Below are 14,878 nucleotides of genomic sequence, written 5' to 3' on the forward strand. Positions count from 1 at the left end.
TCACACTATAGATGTATATTAAAGCCATTATATACATTAGAGGCAAGCGTCGTTTATATATGTCTTATATTTTATTATTTGGATCATCCTAGGATGTGAAAGTAGTGTCCACGTACTGGCACGCTATATAGAGTGCAAGGGGAAAGGTGCGAGCGATTTGGCATAGTGGTTAACATGCTGGTTGGGTTGCTTTGGAAGAGTTAAGAGTTGGTGCAGCTCGTGTGTTCCAACACCCAGTTGAAATAAAGGACTTGAAAAGCAGAGCGACAGCATTGAAGGCATTCCATATAGTTTTGATCGTTTTTGTTTTTTTTTTAATTCCTGGTATTGCAAAATAGTTCCTTTCGTGGTTTAGTAAATGACAGATTAAATAAATCCCACCTCTTTTTAGAGTTGTTCCATATGCTGCCTAATATCGAGTGGTTTGAGTTTCCATTTGAACTCCAGAAGGGCGAGGGAATGTCTGAGTGGGAAACGGCTGTTTCAGAGCTTACGAGGCTTAAACCAAAACGCCTCGTCCGTGTGCCTCCTCTTATTGGGTTGGCCGGTTTACACCTTTGCCATATGTTTGACTTGTGTTGGTATTTTCTGCCGAAGATTGGCAAAATGCATGGCGCAATATAATTTCTTCTGTAACGGCGAGAGCTTGATTTTCAAAAGCTAGCAGGCTTGGAGGGAGAGCCGGTGCAGGTCATTCCTGGTGGTATTGATGATGTGGTCCTAATTCTGCTTCCTTTTTTCTTGACTGACGGCAGTCTGAAGAACGGATTTAATGGATGCCAGGGAAGAGCTTGGCAAGCTTATATATGTGGTTCTGCCTTCATCTACTTGGTAAGGACCGGGTCTTTGACTGCGGCCTACAAATTGGAATCGCATAGGTTTGGTGTGAACTTGCGTATTAGGCAGAGTTGCAGCAATGCTGAGTGGGTTTTCACCTATGCATATTTTTAACGGTTATCTGAGGAAGTGGGAATTCAAGGGATTTACAGCACATTGTAAAGCTGGGAGACAATTATTCTAATGTGGACTGTTGGTTATTTGATAGGTGTGAAATGATGCAAGGTAATGACATGTTGGGATGTTATTGAGTCTGCACAACGATGGGTGGACTTCTGCGGGGAGATAGCTGTGGCAGTTGGGGGCCCGGTAATAGTCTTTGAGCCGAGCTTGTCTGTTTCTCCTGTGCACCTAAATCCTTCGCTGATGGCTAGAATGGGAACCTCTGCATGTGAAGGGTCCCTGCAAAAGCCAAGGCAGTGAGACTCAACAATTACCTTCACTATCGCCCGACACGCTAAAGTGCAGCCATTTCGTGGTTGGCAGTGCAATGCCAATTCCTTTGTCAATAGGGGGTCATTTTAGGCATAGTAGCAAATGCGGTGGGCATGTATGGAAGGAATGTGTGATTTCCTTGGTGATCATATCATTAAATTTTTTGGGATTTGGCAGAACTATTATGTTTATGGAGTTTATTATTTTAATAGACAATGCTTTTGAATGTCTGAACTATTGTGGAGGAGGTATGCACACATGAAGTACCAACTTTCCCAAATACCTCTAGGGTTTAGGAAATGAGAACAACATGTGCCACCTTTTAGTCTTAGAAATAACATTGTTGCTCACAAGAGACATTTTGGACAAAGCAATCTTAAGTGTTTAGATGTAAGAGTGGTGCTGGCGATCCAGGTAAGTGGTTAGATTCTGGTTGTGTGGCCAGCAATAATGAGGGCAAAACACACATACCTTTTTTATTTTGGCCTTTTTTGTAGGTGCTTCTGTTTCAGCATAAGCAATTGCTCTTGTAGCTGTGGATTTGTTTACCAACTGATTGGATGTGGAAACTGTAATCAAGATTATCATGTGGTCAGCAGTGAAGTTTATGGCAAAGATCTTTGAAAGGGAGGAGGGGCTCAACAAGAACTTAATCACTAACAATGCCGTTCAGTTTGTACCCTGAAAATGGAGGATTTTTGGATAGCTTTCCTTTTCTTGCATTATCGCATGGCTCTTTATAACCCTAAAGTTAACGATTTGGTGGAAAGGATAAAATGCCAAGTTTGGGCGAGTTTATGATTTCTTTTAGAATAGTTTGGACTTCTGCAAAATTATTAACTATGTCATGAGGGCATATACTGCTTTGCCCAATATGATGGGATAGGCCTATCCCCACTCACACCTCAGTAAATCGGAGGGTGATGGAACGATCAGATGCAGTGGAGGATGACAAGGAGTTGGTTCTGCATACAGGACAGGAACGGACCTATAAACTATACTATCTTACTTAGAAGAGTAAGTAGACTTCCTTCCAGTGAGGTTTTTCTGAGGGTGCTGAACCTCAGAAGTGTATAGAAGGGGACATTTAGATATTTGGGGGATTCTAGGTGCAATGTGGGCAGTGAGTACGTTGTGTAAGAGGATAGAATATGCTGGGACATGAATTGGATTGTAGAGTTTATTGGACAAAGGGCTAAATACCCCAGCACCTGTGGGACATGCTGCCAAAATGGCTGTTCACTTGTTCCTTCCAATTTCTTGCTTGTAAGGGAGGTGTAATATGTGCTGTTGGATCAATGATGGATGTGTGACAAAATTCTGTATGGAATAGTGGGTGGTCCCCTGTGATTCAGCAATGTTGGGAGGGAAAGCAGGGTATTTGGAGGCTGATGACCGTTGTCTTAAATACAAATTCAACTTTGTTTTTGAGGCATTGATGTTTGAACTCCAACGATGGTTGGATGACCACTTGAGGCTAGAAAGAGTAGGGTTTTGGTGGGCTGATTTAGGGTTGACCACAGACCTGTTTACAGTAGACGAGGAGCATATTCTCAGCTGGTGTTGCTATACTTGGCATATTGGTGTGAGGTCGTGTTTTATTTTTTATTTTTACTGGGACTCCGTGACTCCATGTCAATGTGAAAGATCGTGGGCGTTAGGATTGATTCCCCTGGGGCTCGCAGGTGCTCTTTGAAGGTCTCAATTTGAACAGATTGGCGCCAATTGGGTAGGAAGGAGAAGAGTTCAGCTCATTCCCATGTTGCAGGATGATGGTGGGTAGTGCTTCCTGGTCAACTCTGTCCAAGGGTGCTGAGAGGTTTAGTTGGGGGGCGGGGGGAGTATGCAGGGGTCTGCATTCTGTATGTTGTATATAACCTCCTTTTCAAATTAATGTAGTTTGTCTTCAAATATTCCCAGTATATCAACGCTGACTGAAAATGAGGTAAAAATATATGTGTTAATTAAAGTAATGTAAACAGTAACATTAGTAGCAGTGGGGGAGGGGGAGAGAGTCACAGTCGGAGCCGCGGTGATTGCCTGTATCAATGGAGTTCATCCTTCTAATTAACATTGCACTATATCTGTCACAATAAGGTTTAAAGCTAAACCGTATACTCGTGGTGGAATGACTGGTCCCAAAAGGGAGCGCCCAATTGAAACTGTCGTCATATATTTGATGAAAGTGGTGGGTGAATTAGATGCCATTTCTGAAGCTGACATGATAGTAGATCAAAAACACAATTTATGTAAGCCAGTTGAGTATGCAATATATAAAGCAATTTTATATAATAATGAATAACATTAGCATAAAATACAATTTGATAAACAGAATAAGAAATGCATTCCTTAAAGTCCCGTTGTAGATTTCCCCAAGTCCTATGGAGGAGTTTAGAAACTACCTACACCACAAAATAATTGGTTGTGTAGTGTACACATTTAATGACCTCTTACATAGAGGCATGTCCAGCTGATATAAAGAAAAGGGCGTCTTCGTGCCCTCAATCGGGAATAATGGGGGCAGAGCAACTTAAAATATGCTGCTGTTTCAGGACAGACATAACCACAACTGCACAGGGATTCCTTGTGCCTTTCTTCCAAATGTTCCATGGACAACTAATTTTAGAATACAGAATTCTTTTCAGTTTAGCATCTGTAGCAGTTATATGCTGTTCAAGCTCCAATTAATCTTTCATTTCAAATTGGATGAGGGTCAGAGAACTCTGTAACAACTGCCCAATAGCTTCTCAGCCTGCTCTTCCAAAGCGTATTCTTGAGCTCGGCTATGGCATATTTGGTTGTCATTGGGGGATGCTCGCACAAGCTCACAGGTTGTAACTTGCATAAGGAACTTCTTAACTTTGGAGAGCCACAGTATCTTCGAAGACTTATAAAGAGATTTCACGTTTCTTGTCTCTTTGCAACACAAGCTACCTTCTGGGTTGGGCCACAACACATGGAGTGGCTTAATTTGCACCAGTTGCTCTATTGGCTTCTTTCTCATTTTGGTCTGCAGTGGGGAAGTTGGGATAACACAAAGAAACCACCCTCGTCTTAAAGCCTTCTTATGGCTTTCACCCAGTGTCGGCGGGCGGACACGGCTGGTAGCGCCCGCCAGCCTAGGGCCTCGGCGAGGGCTATTACTGCCGATGCGAGGGTGAAAGCCGTTCCCACTACAGGGTTTATATGGGGTGCAAATTGTTTCTTTTTTTTTCTAGGGAGACTGGCTGTGCCTATTGCATGATGCCAATCTCCCAGAGGGGGGTGGGGGTCGATGGCCGCCACAATAGGGAACAGGAGCCAGAGAAGCGCAGCGACCGGAGTGCAAAGTTCCTGTCTGGCAGCTAAGTAGGGAGGGAGGGGCTAGGGAAGTGGTATGGCTTGTTTTTGGGGGTGGGGGACTGACTCCCTGTTGCCTCCTTTTGAGGGTGTAGAAGGAGACTGACAAGCAGGGGTCATTTTGTGGACTACAACATTTGTTTGTACAACTTAAGCAAACCTGTCTCTCCCTACTTCTAAAGGGCTTGCCATGCCTCAACCTAGCAAAACCTTAGTGAGCTGCCAGAATGTCTGTCAGAATTAAATGTCCTCCGTCAGAAATCAACTAATCCAACTCTGACACTATAAACATACGTGATGTTTGTGTTTCCTTCATTAGTAGAATGAGTTCTTTCTCCTGGTGTGTTGCTTCTGTCTTATAGTAGCAGTAACTCGTTCAATGTCCCTTCAAGCTTTGTTCCTTTGAAAGAATATTTAGTTCCAATGCTCACTTCTTGAATGTTCAATCCAACTTAAAGAACAAACAATTCCCCAATCTTCTGGTGGGAACCTGTTCGTCTGTCTCTGAAACAAAATGTAATTCTCCAATCTTTTGTCAGGCCTGGTTCACTAACCTGCCAGATCTGATCGTAGACTTTACCAACTGATTCTCTATTGTAATCACCAATGGGGTATCAAGTCTGGTTCACTTTCCTGCCAGACTTGATTACATACTTTTAAAGCACTTGTTTCTCTTTTCTCTGATTTCTAGATCCTTTTATGCTTTCTCAGAATCTCCCCGATTCCTTCTGGGCTCCAGCCCACTGGCTATAGGTATCTTTGCACTGATGTGGGCCTTTGACTCTTATATACTACACTGACGGGCTTCGCCTTTTTCCACATGGGTCCTAGACCCGATTCTTCTGCTTCTGTCGGATCCCTCTCCCTGTTCCGCCTATTGTCCACTTGGACAGAACTGGTGTGGTCTCCTGCGAGGTATTACTCCTCTTTTACTACTTTGACTTCTCGTGATGATTTTATGTGCTTTACAAAGTTTGCAGCAAATTGTAGATTTCCTTTGTTATACCCTCTTGTTTCTCGTAATGTATTCACATGCTTTTTCAATTCAGTTAACTCCATCAGTGCCCAAATAACCGGTCCAAACCTTTCCCTACCCTTGGGAAGTCTCGGTGTAAAATAATAATAACTCTATTTTTCTTTGAGACTAGCAAATAATGAAGCACCCTAACAGAGTATTCGTTTCTTTATGCTCAGCGAGCAAGTCTTTATCTAACAACTGTAGCTATTTACTCAGTGCGTTGTAAAGACACCATCTGAACTCTCTCTCGTCTCTGTCCTTCCATTCATAAAGCATGTATATATATACAAGTTGCAACGTAGATCACATTTCAACAGCCATTCCCTTTGCTATAATTGAACTGCAGCCTGGGTCACACATTTCCCTCTACAGCTGCTCCTAGCTATTTTAATATTATCCGTGCATGCTCTAAACACTAGGCCCAACAGTTGGGACCTAGCAAGGACATTCTGTGTGTTTGCAGGCTGAAGCTATTTAAAACATGTACAGTTAACTGTTTCGGAAGAGAATTTGTGTTAAATACTTGCAAAGCCTATAAATATAATGCTCACTGCTAACATCGGTTCAGTGTCTGGTTGCTTTTGGTGCTGGAGAGGAGCCTCTGTGTTGCTGCTGCACTCAGCGTTCTGTCCTTGTTGGCTCTGCATCTCCAGAATGTACAAGATGCCTCTGCCTGCATGTGTTCTCGTCCTCTGTCTGCTTTCGCTGGTCGGATCTCTTTTCTCTCTGCCACTGGTCAGGTCTGTGTTGCTTGGACCTTACAGGAGAGACGGGACCTTCCTAAAACAGTGTCCCACTCCCAGCCTTTGGACTCCTTGCCACGGACTCAGAATTTGGTTCCTCGCTCCTCCAGGACTGGCTTGACCACTGCGATTTCAACTCCAGTGCATTCCCCTTGCAGCCAGTGCCCCAGCTTTGCTGATAGTTCCTCTCAGGAGAGGGGTCTCCTGGTCCTGGTCCTTCCAGTGAGGGAGTGTCTGGCTCCCCTTAATTCTCCTCAGACTGCTGGCGCTCAAGAGTTTCCCCCTTCTCTGTGAATCACTCTGGTTTACAACCCCTTCTGCATCCGCACAGCATTCCTGAACGTTGCTCCTTCAGGGACAGCTTCTCTCATACTTCCTGAGTCTTTCTTCCCTTTTAAACTGGCTCTGGCCAATAGGATTTGGGGACACACTAGGCTGCTCAATGTTGTTGCTATTGGTAATCTTCTTGCTTCTGCACTTCTCCCTCGTCACAGTACTGATCTTAAGGCTCCCTTGTGAGTCACTGGTGGTGTTCTCTGTCACAGTACTGAGAAGTGGAGCTTCACTTGGGTAACTCCTATTCTTCCTTGTCCCAGTACTTTCTAGGGTAATGCTAGGATGACGGCAACTCATGAGCCTATTAGGGCAGTGGTTATTCTTCGGTTTGTAGGAAGGTGGTCTAGGGTCAGGTGATGAGCGGGGATACCGCGTTCTCTCCTGATGGTTGGCCCTAATCCCACAGGGGTGCTTTCCACCCATGTGATCTCCCGCTGAGTACCACATCCAGGGGGACTATCGGGTAGCGGGCTCACCGTCCTAGCTACATGGGTGGGGGCTCCCCCTAGGGAAGAAGGGACAACATCCGAAGATTTGTCACAGTGGGTAGTTCACCATTTTATAGGTGTAGCCTATGGAAAGGATTGTACAAAAACACAAGGGAAACAAAAATAGTGGATGGGAGAATGAGTCTGGCAGAGGGATGAAAGGTGTGGGCTAAATAACAGATGGGGTAGGGCAATGAATATGAATAAAGGCAAAAGGCCTGATCTGGGGTGGCCGAGTAGCGTAAAGATAGCGGTGGCTGGGGTGGAAGTTGGCTTGCTCTATAAGATTGACCATCCATCTAAAGACCATTAACCAACATTAAAGCAAATCGTAGTTACCACTGACCCTCTCATGGTCCCACCAATATGCAGCATCCTTGGAATACGGCTCTGCTGTGAACATTTAATAGTTTGGTGCACATATATGTGAACACCATATCTGCTTTTCACAGAAAAGTAGGCTAGCCTTTGAGTCTTTTGGGGAGAAATGTCACTTTTTCTGCAAGGCACCTCAACAATTTACTTTGCATTTATGCCCTGGCCTGGACTGCTTGATTAAACACTTGCTCACACACACGCAGTTGAATGTCATTCATTTTCCACAATTTTAGGAAACAGGAAAAATGGGGGTGCTGTAAAAAACTGCTTGGGTAGTTGTGGGCATTACTGACAGGTTACTTGCCTTTGTGACACAACACATTACATGCTTGAGCACACTGAATGAGCTTTAGGACCGAGGAGGAATTTGCCCTGGGCTAGCTTGTTTTGAATGGACACACTCTCACACAAAAGGGCAGGTTGATGTGTTCGGCTGTAACAGAAAACAATTTGGGGCACTGGGAAAATTGTTTGAGGTGGTGGTGGTCATAGTTAGTTGGCATAAGTGGCAGATTGATTGGCTGTGTGATGCAACACACTACCTGCTTGAGAGCAGTACGACTCCAGAGAAGCTTGATTTAACATGTGAACATTTCAGCTACTTTCAGTAATTGAGTTGAGGTTGGGTCCAAGAGCATACAGCACTACCTCCTTTTGAAAAAGGGTCTGCCAGTGTTTTTGGTGGTTGAGGCAAAAAGCAGCACCGAATGAGATGTCCTCAAAACCAAAGGGCAAATGTGGGAGGGGGAGAAGGTACTACTGAAAGGCTGCATGGTTCACTGCAGAAACAGTAGCTGGTGAAATTACTGGTGATACACCAATCTTTTGTAGTAGAATAATAAGTTGTCAGTCAATAACCACAAGTCGTGCATCCACCACTGCTGCAACAAGTGCTGCAAGCCTTCAAACTCGATTTTGGCGGCAGCACCTAGTCTTTTCAATACGATCTCTGGTTTAACTGTTTCTGCGACTTCAATGTAGTTAGCCCAAACCATGTCTTCATTAAGATCAGAATCTGGCACAAGTGGGGATGCATCGCATGCTCTCCTTCTGCAAAATACCCGCGTACACGTTCACATTGTGCAGGAGGGTGTTGAGGTGCCTGCTGAAGAGGCTGCCACTGACTCTTTGTCAGTACGAGATGTTTTTGAGGCGGGTGGATTTACAGCTGTCAGCAGTAGTTCAGGGGCACATGCCAAAGTGTAAATCTTAGAGGAGAAAGGTGTTTTTCAGCCTAGCATGCGCACATAATCTCCCACCCTTCCACTGCCTTGGCCTCTGAAGCTGATGATGGCAATGCGGGTGGTGGTGATAAGGATGACAACGATGTAGTCATTGACCACATCCCTCTTTTCATAAGGTTTGTATGGCTAGAAACACTGATATTGAGTCCAACTCTAGCAGTAGGCCAGGGGAAGGGTTGGACGAACAAACACAGTATAAAAGGGCACCTACTATCACCACAACACCAGCCCTGGTTCAGAGTGTAGAAATACCATCACAAACCACTTGTTCTCTCTACATGCTCTGTGTAACATCTCAGACATCCTTAGGTGGCAGTGGTGTATGTTAATCAATGACCGCATCTACCCGACCACAGCAACCAGTATCACCTCTTACACCTGTGCACTCTGTTGTGCACCATGCTTGGATGGAAATTACAATTGTAGAAGCAGGAGCGAAAAGCAGCTCCAAGGTATGCAGCATTAACCAGTGTCTAGGAGCTACCATGGGGGAACGAGGAGCTAGTACAGCATTTTGTAAATGTAACTTCCACAAAAGATCCAAACTTATCATGTTTTCCATTTTTTTATGACCCCATAAGCATTATATGTTGTACAGATGTCTCCTAATCTTTAAAGATTGCCCCAAAGACAGAGTTAAATTCATACAGGCGTGTATGTTCGGCATCAATTGGCTTTGGGAGCAAAAAGTAGCTCCTGGTAGCTGTTGGTGTCAAGCTAACCAGACACTTATAATCTACAAGCAGTAGCTAAATAGCTCCCAACTCCCCTCAATTTCGAAGCTTGCCATGTTCCCACTTATTCTGCCTCTTCTCATCACCCAGTGACAATTTCTGCGAGTCCACAGCACGTATGTATCCTTGGAATGTCTTTGTACAGGGACAAGAGCGGCATCTTGCAACCTTCATTCTGTGCAGAACAGTTGTCGCACAGGGAGGCTCCACGGCATACCCACAGGAGCCAGCAAGCATTCCCCAGCATGCTGGCACTGCCCTAAATGGTCAACGCAGATCTGGGAGGTGTCAGTCCCGTAGCAAAATAGTGCATTTGCCAGTGCCATCGCTAATCCCAAAAACAAAGTAGCTTGGGGAGGGTACAATATCTATGTGCCAGCCCATCCTCTGCGAGTCATTTGAGTGTAGTCAGAAATATAATCTAATCATCCACAGGTAAAGCTGTGCATTGGTAAATTGGTGATACTGCTGGCATTAGAACCTCTGGCATATGCCTTTCTGGAGTGGAAAACAAAGGTTTCAGAGAACTAAAGGCAAGTCTTGATGCCTGATGGCAAATTCCCATTCCGACCTTTAATGCAAGGCCTTATCTGCGCTGTATGATGCAGTAGGTCTTGGGGGTGAGAAATGTCTTGGGCAGGTCAGAGGGTGGGAAAGTCCGCTTCACTAGGGATATGTGTATATGGGGGAAATCACGGATTACATGGCTGTAACAGCACGTTGGGTCACCTTTCCCCCCCTTTCCTCTCTAGTGGCACAAAAAGGAAGTCTTCAGAGCAGCTACATGCTGTCAACCAACAAGCCACTTTGTATATGCAATGTTTTGATGGTACCACATAGGAGTAGACATTTGGGATAAAGCGGAGGAGTTGGTGGCAGAGCGGCTAACTCCCAGGCAACTAACATTGGTCTTTGTGGCAGCAGACGATGCATTAAATGTCATTGCTGCACAACAATGCTTGCACATGTTCTCCACGTTTTGTCACTGATTGCTCCCCTGTCCCTGATATGCTTGCTGTGGCATGCAAGATCTGCTCTCATTTCCGCCTGCTTTATAGCACCAGAAATGTTTTGAGTGCGTTGCAGGTGCAGAGCAAACTCCCACATCAACATCTAAAAATAGAAATCACTATTGCACATGTACATGTACTGTCTGAGGAAAGCAGTGCTGAAAAATGACTAAAGCTGTCTGTCACAGTTGAGCATTGGAAGGGGCCTTCTCGCCCCTACTCGGCACCTCCTACATCTATGTCCAAAAAAACAACAGAACTTAATACCAGCAAGTCAGACATTATGCAACTGCTGAGAGGACTGCTGGTAATCTTTCAGAATGACCCATGTATAAAATTCATGGATGAAAACATTGAGTCTCTTTTGGCATCTTTCATTGACGCTCGTTTTTAGGTTCAAGTGGCTGCATTCCAGACTGTGGGCAGTATGACGACACATACAGAATAGTTGCCATTTGCAAGACTGCACTCGAGGCATTTGGAAGATCACTTGCTTGCAGAACAGTCAACAAAAACAGAGCATTCCCAACAGCAAATAAGTCTGTCTTCATCCTCTCTCTCTCTCTCCAATGCAGCTGTGCAAGGTGCAGGGGAACCCCTTAAAGAGCGTGGAGCAATTTACAACCCCATTTTATTACATCTCTCCTCTTGCAGGAGTTTGGGCACAGCCTGACTTTTTACATCTCCCCTGTCGTAGGGGTGTGGGGACTGACTGATTTTTCTTTTCTTTTTTTTTTTTTTTTTTTTTTTTTTTTTTTACATCTCTCCTGTCTTGCAGGGGTGAGGGCAAACACTGAAATGTTACCTCTCTCTCAGGAGACATGAACCCGATTGGAGTGGAGTTGCTTGATGAACCACTCTCAAGTCTGCACAGAGTACCATAACGTGGGTCAGGAAGGAGAAAACATAAATACCCACTACCTGAAACAAAACTTTTTTTGCATAGATTGGGTTACCCGTGCCACGTCAGCATGGCAAAAACATCAGCATTTTCAAATATGCTGCGGGTGGTGCTTCTCAAAATTATGCTGTGTACTGGCCATTACAGGCACATGCAGCAATTTTGCTTGGCTGAAGATATGTCTCTCCTCTGCCTTTGACACTGTCAACCATGCCATCCTGCTCAACCGTCTCTGGGAAAACCTGGGTATCACTGGTCAGGCTCTGGCGTGGCTGACCTCTTTCCTTTCAAATCGACCCTCCCAGGTCCAACTGGGGTCCTTCCTCTCCGACATCTTTTTCTCCACCTGTGGTGTCCCCCAGGGATCTAATCTCTCTCCCTGGCTGTTCAACCAGTATCTGGCACTCCTTGCCCACCGCATCGCCGCTCTCTGCCCTAATTTCCAGTGCTATGCGGACGATACCCAGCTCATTTTCAGGCTACCCTCAGCCTCCCCCTCTCCTTCCCTCATCTCTGACTGTCTGTCTGCTATCCAAGAATGGTGTGCCGCCAATGACCTCTGCCTTAATGCCAGTAAGACTGAGATTCTACTCATCGGTACTCCCACTCCCTCCTTCCCTGCAGCTCTCTGGCCTGCCTCCCTTGGCCCCCTCCCTGCTCCTACCTGCAAGGCAAAAAACCTTGGGGTCATCTTCGACTCCACACTCTCATTCTCTCCTCATATTTCTGACGTCGCCAAGAGGTCCCACTACCAGCTGCACCTCCTCAGAGGTATTCTTCCCTTCCTCTCCTTCCCCCAGAAGCTCACTGTCTCCCGAGCCCTGGTTCTCTCGAAGCTGGACTACTGTAACAGGCTCTATCTTAATCTGCCTGCCTCCACTCTCCGCCCTCTGCAACTCATCCAGAACAGAACTGCGAGACTTGTCCTTGGCCTCAAGCCCAGGGACTGTATCTCTCCAGGACTGAAATCTCTACACTGGCTCCCAGTGGCTGCGAGGATAAAGTTCAAAACCCTCTGCATTGTCCACAAGGCCTTCTGGGGCCTGGGTCCCAAATACCTTCAACTCTCTCTTCCCAAATATCTTCCTTCCCGACCCCTTCGCTCATCCGCCTCCAATTCCCTCAGGGTTAGCCGCTTTTCGAAGCAACGAGCTGGGGGTAGATCTCTCTCTCCGCGGCAGGGGCCTCCCTCTGGAACAGCCTTCCTGCCTCCCTGAAACTTGAGGAGAACCATCTCCGGTTCCGGAAGCACCTCAAAACCTTCCTCTTTGCTTCTGCTTTCTCTCTCCCTCTCCCCTGCTGAACAGCTAATTAATTCTTCACTGAAAATGCACTGATCCTGCAACTGGACCACTCTAAACGGCCTCGGTCCTGGGCCCAGCCACTCTCCACTTGCACTGATGCCCTGGAACCCCTTTGCACTGCGGGACTGTCTCTGTATCCCTACAGCCCCCCCCCCTCCCCAGCACTTGCTCTGCACTTACCTCGCACTTGCCACCAGCTGGCCCTATTTATTTATTTATTACTTTACGCCACTTACCTTGTACTGCACTTCCCCCCCCTCCCCTTCCCCTTGCACTTTTCCCCCTCCCTCACCCCTGCACTTGCGCGATCTGAATGACACCTGGCCTAGTAGGATCGTTGTCTGTCTCCCCTTGTCCCTCCCCTCCCTGCCTCGTCGCGCCTTGAAACACCTGTGTATAGGCGCGTTACAAATACCATATCATATCATATCATATTCAGCCTAGGCACAATGCACCGATCTGCCAGACACAGCCCTCCGGACACTGACCCTGTCTCCCACACACCATTAAATTGTACCTTTCATTGGCTTGGCCCTTTTGAAGGCAAATACTTACCCCATCATTGTGTGAGCAGGACTCGCTCACTGCATGGACACGTCTGCATTTCTGGCAGAGTTGCTGTTCATATATGCTCTCCTGTTAGGTCCCTGCTTCAGTCTCCTCTGCATCAATTGTGTGAGCTTGTCCTATCGAGCCTGATACTAGTATCACAGGTAGTTCAGGAGGACTGTGGTGCCCAGTGGATGATTTGAGGAGATCTTCCTCCTCCTAACGGACTCTGACCAAGGTATAAGCTGCACTCCATGGATTCAGCCACTGCTGCTGAAACCCCATGAAGCACCTTAACATAGTCCCATACCAAAGAGGATGATGGCAAAAGTGAAGCCGTCTTCCTGTTGGGAGTGTTTGGTTATCTTCTGCATTAACAGTGGTTTTTGCGCTATTGGTTTTGTTTAAAGGGTTAGGGGAGATTGACCCACATGTATCCGATTTCTGGTCATTTCTTGGCTGTTGCTTTGTCTGCTAGTCCTTTTGCCCCTTTGCAAGCAATCCTGTCTGATTGACATTATGTATTTAGAGTTTGGGAGGGAATTGACTCTATCGACACTGTCTTTGGCTAATGAGTTATCTTTTCATGGCATGTTTGTCCATTGTTGTGCCATGGAGTTTGTCTGATCAATGCTACTGAGAGTGGGCATCTGTTCACTGATGATTTTCTGCTCTTGTTGTGCTAGCGTTAGTTGACTTGCCACTTTTTCAGTCATTTGCTTAAGACCAGGTGGTTTTCCTCACTGCGGTGGCATTTGGGCATTGAATTCCAGAGTTTGGTTGGAGAAGGATGATAGTGTCTCTTCTGGTCACAGCTTGGCAGCACTCTCAAAGGTTTGTAATGAATGGATTTCTTTGTGGTAGATATTGAGCTCCCTCCGTGCAAGGAACAGCGGGCTGTGCACAGAGTTTTGAAGTGAATCCTCTGTTTGATAGGGAGCACGTTGAGTGTTTGGAGGTCTCGAGTGATGTGTTTTAGTGCGTTTGTAGCCTGATCAGTGGGTAAAACAGCAACCGCAGGAAGAGTCTGTTGGCTAATCTAACATAGGGAGTACCAGAGCGGGTTACTATTATGGTTCAGTGCATGGGGATCAAGTAAGGCAAGGGGTGTCCGATTGTTTGGAGTTGAAAGAAGCAGCTCCTTATGATTTGGTTTATCCTGTGGTTGGACTGTAAGGTTGATATTCATGGCGATTGTGAGTTTCCTGACCATTCTCCTAGGCACATGGCAGAACCCATTTCTTCAGGCCATGGGATTAATGTGGGTGGTCAGTGGTGTGGTGTCACAAATCCTGAGCTTGATGTTGGTTGGATTGAGTTTGTCTGTGGCCTTCTTGGAGTCGGCATGCACGGGTAATGTGGTAAGATCCAGATTGTTTGATTAACATTCGTTTGTCAGCTTGTTGAGGATTTGGATATCATCGGCAACGTTGCAGCATATGAGGTCTGTTTTCAACAAGTTCCAGTAACTTCTTGATGTACTTGCGTGGGACACCTTTTCATCCAGAATACTGTCTGACTTTTGTTTGCACCAGTGAATGCTCTTTACGCTTGCCACAAGA

At 45.9% G+C, this 14,878-nt stretch overlaps 1 protein-coding gene across 8 annotated transcripts in view; it reads left to right on the plus strand.

Moving 5' to 3' along the window:
* Positions 1 to 14,878, plus strand: part of MYO6 (myosin VI) — a 1,279,197-nt gene that overhangs the window by 27,779 nt on the left and 1,236,540 nt on the right. The gene's annotated exons all lie outside the window — the stretch shown is intronic.

The sequence above is a fragment of the Ambystoma mexicanum genome, chromosome 4p, assembly GCF_040938575.1.
Source record: "Ambystoma mexicanum isolate Mex_15411 chromosome 4p, UKY_AmexF1_1, whole genome shotgun sequence".
NCBI lineage: Eukaryota > Metazoa > Chordata > Amphibia > Caudata > Ambystomatidae > Ambystoma > Ambystoma mexicanum.